Below are 8658 nucleotides of genomic sequence, written 5' to 3'. Positions count from 1 at the left end.
CCATTCTTATTTCCTGATAGACGTCGGCAGTGTTCAGTGATATGTTCGCGGCGTGGACGCTGGTATACGCATTTTGGGCACCGGCGGCATCTCACGCTGTTATGCCCAACCATATATTGCAGGCGATACTGTCTTCAAGTGACTGAATGGCGTTTACCACGCCTACTGCAATTAAAAGCTCGGATGATTCATAAACTTGGGGTGCGTTGTGTGTATGCAACACTTGCAAGGTAGTGCAGCTACAGCGTGTTTTCGAGGCTGCACGAAAAACATGTTATCCCGTTACAGGTTCACATCGAATGAAATGCATCCAGGAACCCATAAAAACGTGGAAAACCCTGGCGTTTTTGCATGTACTTTATTTAGTTCCTTTTTATTCCATCCATTCTCCAGGAATCAGTTGCCATCACAACCCTGTGAGGTAGGCTTAGGGTTACTCAGTGAGAGTGGCTGGTCACACTTTTGAACCTAGGTCTCCCAGATCCTAGTCCAATACGTTCACCACCCTGTATACCCGTCCTGTGGGAGTTGCTAGTTCTCGTCAATACCTGATTTGGGACCATGTGGAGTTCAGCCTCCGCCCCCCCCCCCCCCCCCTTTCGCGCAATTTCCTCGACCTGAAATGGTGTTGGGTGTGTGTGTGTGTGCGCTATTTTGCCCGCTGGGGAAATTCACGTGTTTCCTGCGATACGTGGGCATGTTTCGGATAGTGACTGAAAAGTGACAAATTATTTGTGACACATCTGGGCTCTCTTGCTTCGCTTGTTACTTGTACCTTCTACAGAGCTCAGAGCAGTGGTTTACCGAACCCTGTGACATCGACTAAACTGAGATAATTCCAAGCATCCCCCCCAAAAAAAAACCCCCCAAAACCCAGCGCAAAGCAGGGAACACTTCACCGATTATTCCAAAATATTAACAGAAAGTGAAAAACAAAGGCAATACATTACAGTATTCCAAAATATTAACAGAAAGTGAAAAATGCAATACAGTACAATGCAATACAGAACGGTTGGTTTACAATCTGCGCCTTCCCGTGCTTTACAAGACTTGTGTGATTTGGGTTTAGAACCGTTTCAACTGCTCCTATAGCAGAATTCCGGCAGGTCTATATCTCCTGCTTTCATCACTTCTGTACCGGTTTACTGTAAAGCCGCCCCGCCCCCAGTAAGCCAGTGGTCCGATGAAGGCACTGAGAGTTCGGTGCTGGAGATGCCTAGTCATCCTCAGAAAGTGTTTTTAGAATTGCACTGTACATTTAATAAAGAGAAGGAAATGGCCATTACCAGTTCAGGTGTGTAATGCGGATATATCTTGCGTAGCGTGTATAATCCACCTGCATCCCGAGCGTAAGAACACGTATTGGGATGTGATTGTAAATGGCATTGAAATCAAGTGGACAGTGGCTTCGAGTGATTTAGGATTGAAACAATGATGGAACGTGCTTTATCCCTTTAAACTGCAAGAGACTTGCGGTGACATACCTGTTATTTAACCACTCTAGTCCTCCTCGCATTATACTGAGTGCTTTGTGGGCTGTGCCGTGGATAGGGCAGCATTTTTTTTAATCCCACGTTCACTTCATTTTCGCTTTGAAATAAACAATTGCGGCTTGTGAAGAGGAAGGGAGAGCCTGCAGCTCAACTCACGACCAGCGGCTCTGATCTCGTAAAGTCTGTGTGGTAAAAAGCCCTGACTCTCCACACCCAGGTAGTACCCGAAGGAGGCATCCCCTCCCTCTGGTTTACTACGGCTCTTATTAGTCACGCGATGAACAATGCTGATCGCTGTAGGGCTCGTGACTCGAACAGTTGGGCAACGCAACGCAAAGGTGAGCGAGGGAGCAGCCTTCCCACCCGCTTCGTCCGCTGCCTCCGCTCGCACTGGAGAGTCACGCAGCCTACTCTCCCCGCTTTCTTGAAGGCCGGTAATAAGGGCTAGCTCCGCCTCTGTTACTCCTCCTCCGGGCTGAAACTGCTGTGGTGTCTGCGGCAGCCATCTTTGTTGATGTGTCAGCTTTCAGTTCCTCTTAGGGGGTTGCTGCAGGACCAGGAGAGGGAGAGAACGATGTCTCTCGCTCGCTCATATCACTGTAAGCTACTACTGCAACTGATACTCTGGTTCCCAGCTTCCTAATAAACTGGTAAGAGCTCCCTGACTCGGAAAAGGTACGGGTCTGGTGATTTTAACCTCGAGGAATGTTGATTAATATATAGAGTAGGCTGAAAGAGACATTAGGGGAACCTGTTACTAGGCAGAAAATGCTGATCTGGTGCATTTTGTTCTAATGGCTTCTTTTGCTACATATCCTGTTGTTGATGCATTTTCTTAAAACTCTTGCTGTATTTCCAGTGCCTGATGTGGTAACTTCTCAGTGAGCTTCTGCTCCTCGTCCTCATTTCTTTCACCTCTCATCATCAAGTTTATAATTTTGTAGACTGTGCTTGTGCCTTAATGATGATATGCCTTAATCCACCCCAATATACAATCCACCCCCCCCCCAACAGTCTGTCACAAAAGATTGATGTTTGTCTCTGAGAATTAGGTGAGCATAATTTACTTCCTGGTAAAACAGGTACAACAAACAGAGGTGAGTGCCTTGCCCTCAAGGTCGCATAGAAAATGACTGAAGAATACAGTCTCTCCTCTCTTGCTGGTTAGCATTTTATGAATGCCTTTGTACAGGTATGTAGGTGTCAATGTTATTGCAAATCTGGTCTGATAAGTAAAGATTTTCTGTAAAGATTAAAGTGTGAACTAAGCAGCTTTCTGTCACTTTCTGGCCTATGTGTCTTTCCTGTTCTCCATTATCTGTTTTCATTTCTGATGTTTTTCTGAATGGAAAATGTTAATTACAATTTGTAGTGTCTCAAAGTGTACAGTGTAGAAATGCTTTCTCTACTGTGCACAGAGGCACTATTTTCCTTTATTATCAGTGGGTAGCTTTTGGATACTGTATAGCAAATAGTTTTTCTACAACCCTGCCATGATTTACAGACTGATCCTATATATGCTTACTTAGAAGTAAAGCCCACTGGGTGCAATGGAGCTTACTTTCAAGTAAGTAGACATAGGATTGCAGCCTCTGTGGTTGTCTTGGATTTAGAACTATATACAAAGAGTTCTATGGCTTCTGTGTTTGACAACTTTGAGACCTCATTGCTGGTATATTGTGGAACAAAGTCACTTACATTATGGCCCAGGTCCCAGAAAGCTATTTATTCTCAAAGCCATTTCCACAATTTCTCTTTTTGATACTGCCGTAAGGGTCTCCTTGCACTTACTGACATGGCTGAAATCTGTATATTTAACTTTACAATCTTGTTAAAAGTTGTTAGGTTCAGATTTTTGCAGCTTTGAGGCCTCTGTAAATAGAGTAGCTTATTTTGTATGTTTGGCTGTTTTAATTTTCTTTTTTTGGTGGGGGGTAAATACAAGTTAATAACTATGAGTGTATGGTACCCACATAGTTGAGATAAAGTGGTCTTTAATTTAGCTTTGATGCATGCACCTGGTAATTGTTGTGGGGGATATGAACAAAGGAAGTAGTATTTGAAGAAAGGCTTGCTTTGTCCAGTAATAAGATAAGGCTAGATGGTATGAGATGTTATTAGCCAGTTGGTTTATTTAAAGTCTTATATCCCAACATCGTAGGCAAAAGAGGCGTTCAAGGCAATTTACAAAAACAGAGGGGGGTAGCTAATCAAGAATAAGTAAAATAGTAAATGTTAAAATATTAAAAACCAGTAGCATTAATAGCTAAAATGGTAGAATAATCAGGTTGCTTCAAAAGTAGAACAGAAATGTTTAGGTTGTGTCTCAACCAAACATTGTTGTGCCTTATATAATGGGATTGTTACAGTACCTGCTGCACTGGTTCAGTGCAATGACCTGAAACATTCAGTTGGAATTCAAAGCAAGTTTTTGTATATAATTAGCTGATATATTTAATTCTCAACAGGGCCAAATCTGTAGATACTTAAATTCAGAGACTGGAGCCATAAATGGACAAGAGAGATGTTTCTATAAACCTGAAGAAATCCCTGGGTTTGCGGAAAAATCTGAAATCTTTAAAAAAAGTACATTGGGGAGGTTTAAAACGCTCAAATGATATAATCAGCACATGTCACTTTAAGAAATACATGCTGTCAGTACCCACTGCTAGGGAACCACAATAGTCTTGTCAGTCCTCAACCTTTGGCTTCTGTTAGTAAAAGGTGGGAAGGTGAGAGGCAGGGCCCTTTCCACTGCTGTTTCAGTCTTTGAGGGAGGACTCATCATGACCAAGTCCTGGCAGCAATCATGAAGTGACTTGTTACCACACAACTTGCATGATTCACCCAGACTCAGCTGCTTGTTCCTGTTCAACAGCAGCCACTGTTCGAAAGCCAGTGTGGTTCAGTGGTTGTAGTTTTGGCCTTGGACCTGGGAGACCCAGGTTTGAATCACCATTCTGCCATGGTGCTAGGGATGCCAAATCTGGGTTGGGAAATACCTGGAGATTTGGGGATGGAGTTTGGGGAGGGCAGAGTTTGTATGGGACTGCAGAAGGGTATAATGTCACAGAGTCCATCCTCCAAAGCAGCCATTTTCTGCATGGGAACTGATCCCTGTCATTGGGAGATCAGTTGTAATCCTGGGAGATCTCCAGGTCCCACCTGGAGGGCAACCCTACCTACTGTTCTCTGGGTGGCCTTCAGCCAGTCACATGCAGCCTAACCTACCTCACAGGGTTGTTGTGAGAATAAAATGGAGAAGATAACTATGTACCCTGTTTTGGGTCCTCATTGTGGAGAAATGCAGGGTATAAATGAGTAAATAAATATAAAAGTAGCTAAAGAACGGGAGCAAATAAAAGGTAGGTGGGTGGGAAAGTGAGAATATGGGGGTTGTCAAGAGAAGGGAAAGAGGAAACAGTGTGGGGAAGGGGATACAGGGGAAAGTTAGGTGCCCCCCCCCCACAAGTCCTTTTGGTTTCCCTACCATGCAACTGGGCTCAGTGGCTGCCACTGTACAACTGGGCCATAGTTTTCCCAGGTAGAGGCTGCCAGGGACAGGGAAGTAGGGAACACCAAAGACAAGAGGGCAGATGAAGGTATGTTGCCTGGTGGGTGAGAAGGGAGAAGGAAAAAAGAGAGGCTTCGGGGGCTTTCAGGGAAAGGAAAGAGTAAATAGCAGAGGATGGGAAAATTGAGTGTCACCTTCAAGTCCTTGTTGGTGTCCCATTTGTACATACACAGTAATGTGGAATTCCAGTAGGGTTGTAACTGACTGGACATCTAGTAGGGAAAAACGTACCATCTTAGGATGCTATTGTTGTGCCCACCGCTCTCCAATTTTGATATATTTCTTTCTTTCTCTCTGTTTCCCCCCGGAATTAAACCCAAACAAATTGTAACCATATAAACTAAGCCTGTTATTCCTGTTTGTTCCTTGAATCTTTTAAGCATGTTTATTATGCTGCATGCTAATTTCCTGCTCACCCTCTGGTAATTTACATTTTGTTGTATCTGAAGAAGTGTGCTTGCACATAAAAGCTTATACCTTGAATAAAACTCTTGGTCTTAAAGGTGCCACTGGACTCAATTTTGTTCTGCTACAGACCAACACAGCTACCCACCTGAATCTACACTTATACACAGTGTATGAAGTTGTACCCCTGGCACTGGAGTGGCCTTGCTGCCAACGTGGACTCTGGATCCAGCTAGAAATACAGGATCAGTGGTAATAGGTTGGAGTTCCCAGACATATTAGCTCATATTAGTATGCTTTGACAGCTTCTGCTGCAATCTACTTGTTTCATATACTGTTGTAATTCTGAATATATGTGTAGGAACTGGATGGTAGAGAATAATTGCATTTTCACTTTTTTCATTGTCAAATGTAGAAGCTAGTCTATGTTCAGTGACTGCATTGCATGTAACAATTTAGTGAGCAAACTCTATCTTTGTGCTTATTCTTCATTTTTGGGTTTCAGCTGTGTGCTACCTCCTTACTGTGCTGTGTCAGCAATAAACAGGACTTCAGCCCTGAGTCATAAATCTCTTGAAAGAAGCAGAGTTGATCGGAAAATAGGTAGATAAAAGGTCAGAATGGTTTCTGATGATACAGTTGTTCTTCAGTTTTTTCTACCAGGTTCCCCCTTTCCTATGGCTTCTATCTACTATCTGACTTGGTGTCAATAGTATTTATTGACACTAGTCCATTAATAGCCTATACACCTTCCCAGAGTTTATGGTAGGTAACAGTGTGTTCATCATAAAATCCCAGTTGCAGTTAATAAATCCATGTCTATCCCCTGTTGCTGGTCACCAAAAGTCAATGGACAAAATTACTTCCACAGCTTATGGAAGCTACTGAGACTGAACTTTTAAAATTTCTAAGGACAGGAAGTTCCACAGTTGAGGGGTAGCCACAGTGATAACCTTAGACATATCAAAGCAGTTCTGACTTACTGCATAGATGGTAAAAGTAAGCAGGTCAGTCCTAGAGGTTATGATAAAACATAAGGGTGAGTGCTGTGTATTGGGGGTGTTAGGTGCAGGCCATTTGGGGATATTTAGATCCTTATTAGCCACTTTAATTAAGTATGGAAACCAAAGATAGTGCAGATGCAATGTATTCCCAACAGCCCATCCATCATATGACATTTGCATATGTAGAGCACAAAACATTTTTCACCTGTTTAGGTTTCTGAAGTGTCATCAAGGATGATCCCACATAACGAACATTACAGGTAATTCAGGTTTGGTTAGAGTTAGTGCTGTTAAACTGCGGTTGGTATAGGTTGTGCCTGTTGCTTGGTTTTCTAAGGTGCTAATATTACTGCTGGTATGACCTTGGGTCAGTCATAAGGTCTTTCAGGCCTGTTCTCTCAAGGGCAGTTCTTGAGAGAGCTCTCTCAGCCCCACCTACCTCACAGGCTGTCTGTTGTAAAGAGGGGAAAGGAAAGGGATTGTAAGCCACTCTGAGGCTCCTTTAGGTAGTAAAGGTCGGGGTATAAATCCAATCTCCATCTCCTCCTTCTGTTTTTCCCCCCATGCAATGACTTTGTTGATTAAAAGCTGATTTTCCTTAGAATTATTCCTTGGGAAAACAGTCACGTAGACCATGGGACAGATTCTTGCAATGTTCCTCAGAGATATTACTGTGTTGGTTGACAGTTTTTTGCAGTACAATCCTGTGAAGAATTACTCATTGATTTCAATCGGTTTAGACTGAAGTCACTCTATATAGGACTGGACGTCTAGAGACCTTTACAAAAATACCAAATTATGGGGAAAAATAATACATTGGTAATAAGGACTAAAATTGTGATGACCATGATGTAGAGGAAAACAAATTATGATGATCAGGGTATGGATGTGCACAAATGTTTCTTATGCAAAGACCATTTTAAATGGAAATGTATATGGTAGAAAAGTTCCTTTTTCATTTCTTTTTTTTTGGGGGGTGTAGTTTGCTACTATTTTCTCTCATATGTTTCATTCCTGTCATTGTCAGATGGCTGTAGTTATTTAGTCATGGCTGTGATTGTATCAAGGTTGTTTACATCAGAGTTGAAAACCATCAGAAATACATCACTCAATAGCAGCCACTGTATGTACTATAGCATATTATGAGAAAAAGGAAGAATGTAGTGTTTTGTGCTCATTAGGGAAGGAATTACTTCACCCAATGTGGACCACAAACTATGGCCTCTCCTGCATTCTCATTTTTGTCACTCCTTTGTCCCTATTACTTTGGGTCCCCCCCCCCTTTTCCACATGTGTTTTGCTCCCTCTGGGACTACTAGAGAGAGCAAAACGCATTGGGGGGGGAACCCACAGAAGTGATGAAAATCACAATAAGAGCATAAGAATATAAGAGAAGCCAATGCTGGATCAGGCCAATGGCCCATCCAGTCCAACACTGTCACATAGTGGCCAAAAATACCAGGTACCATCAGGAGGTCCAGCAGTGGGGCCAGGACACTAGAAGCCCTCCCACTGTTGCCCCCCCCCCCGAAGCACCAAAAATACAATGCATCACTTGCCCCAGACTGAGAGTTCCTATCTATACCTTGTGGGTAATAGCCACTGATGGACCTCTGCTCCTTATGTTTATCTAAATCCCTCTTGAAGCCATCCATGCTTGTAGCCACCGCCACCTCCTGTGGCAGTGAATTCCATGTATTAATCACTCTTTGGGTGAAGAAGTATTTCCTTTTATCTGTTCTAAACCAACTGCTCAGCAATTTCATTGAGTGACCACGAGTTCTTGTATTGTGAGAAAGGGAGAAAAGTACTTCTTTCTCTACCTGCTCTATCCCATGCATAATCTTATAAACCTTGATCATGTCACCCCTCAGTCGTCATTTCTCCAAGCTAAAGAGCCCCAAGCGTTTTAACCTTTCTTCATATGGAAAGTGTTCCAACCCTTTTATCATTCTAATTGCCCTTTTCTGCACTTTTTCCAATGCTATAATATCCCTTTTGAGGTGTGCTGACCAGAACTGTACACAGTACTCCAAATGAGGTCGCACCATCAATTTATACAGGGGCATTATGATACTGGCTGATTTGTTTTCAATTCCCTTCCTAATAATCCTGAGCATAGCATTGGCTTTTTTTATTTATCTACTACGACTCCAAGATCTCTCTCTTGGTCAGTCTCTTC

The 8658-nt window shown here is 42.8% G+C and overlaps 1 protein-coding gene across 1 annotated transcript in view; it reads left to right on the top strand.

Moving 5' to 3' along the window:
• The first annotated feature begins 2044 nt into the window (after positions 1–2044).
• Positions 2045–8658, top strand: part of CCDC186 (coiled-coil domain containing 186) — a 57127-nt gene continuing 50513 nt past the window's right edge. Inside the window, exon 1 of the mRNA XM_015421499.1 lies at positions 2045–2143. The gene's annotated coding sequence lies outside the window, so the exon portion shown is untranslated. The remainder of the gene's footprint in view (positions 2144–8658) is intronic.

Source organism: Gekko japonicus, unplaced genomic scaffold, assembly GCF_001447785.1.
Source record: "Gekko japonicus isolate JY-2015 unplaced genomic scaffold, Gekko_japonicus_V1.1 scaffold1116, whole genome shotgun sequence".
Classification (NCBI taxonomy): Eukaryota; Metazoa; Chordata; class Lepidosauria; order Squamata; family Gekkonidae; genus Gekko; species Gekko japonicus.
This window is presented reverse-complemented; position numbering and strand designations above follow the sequence as displayed.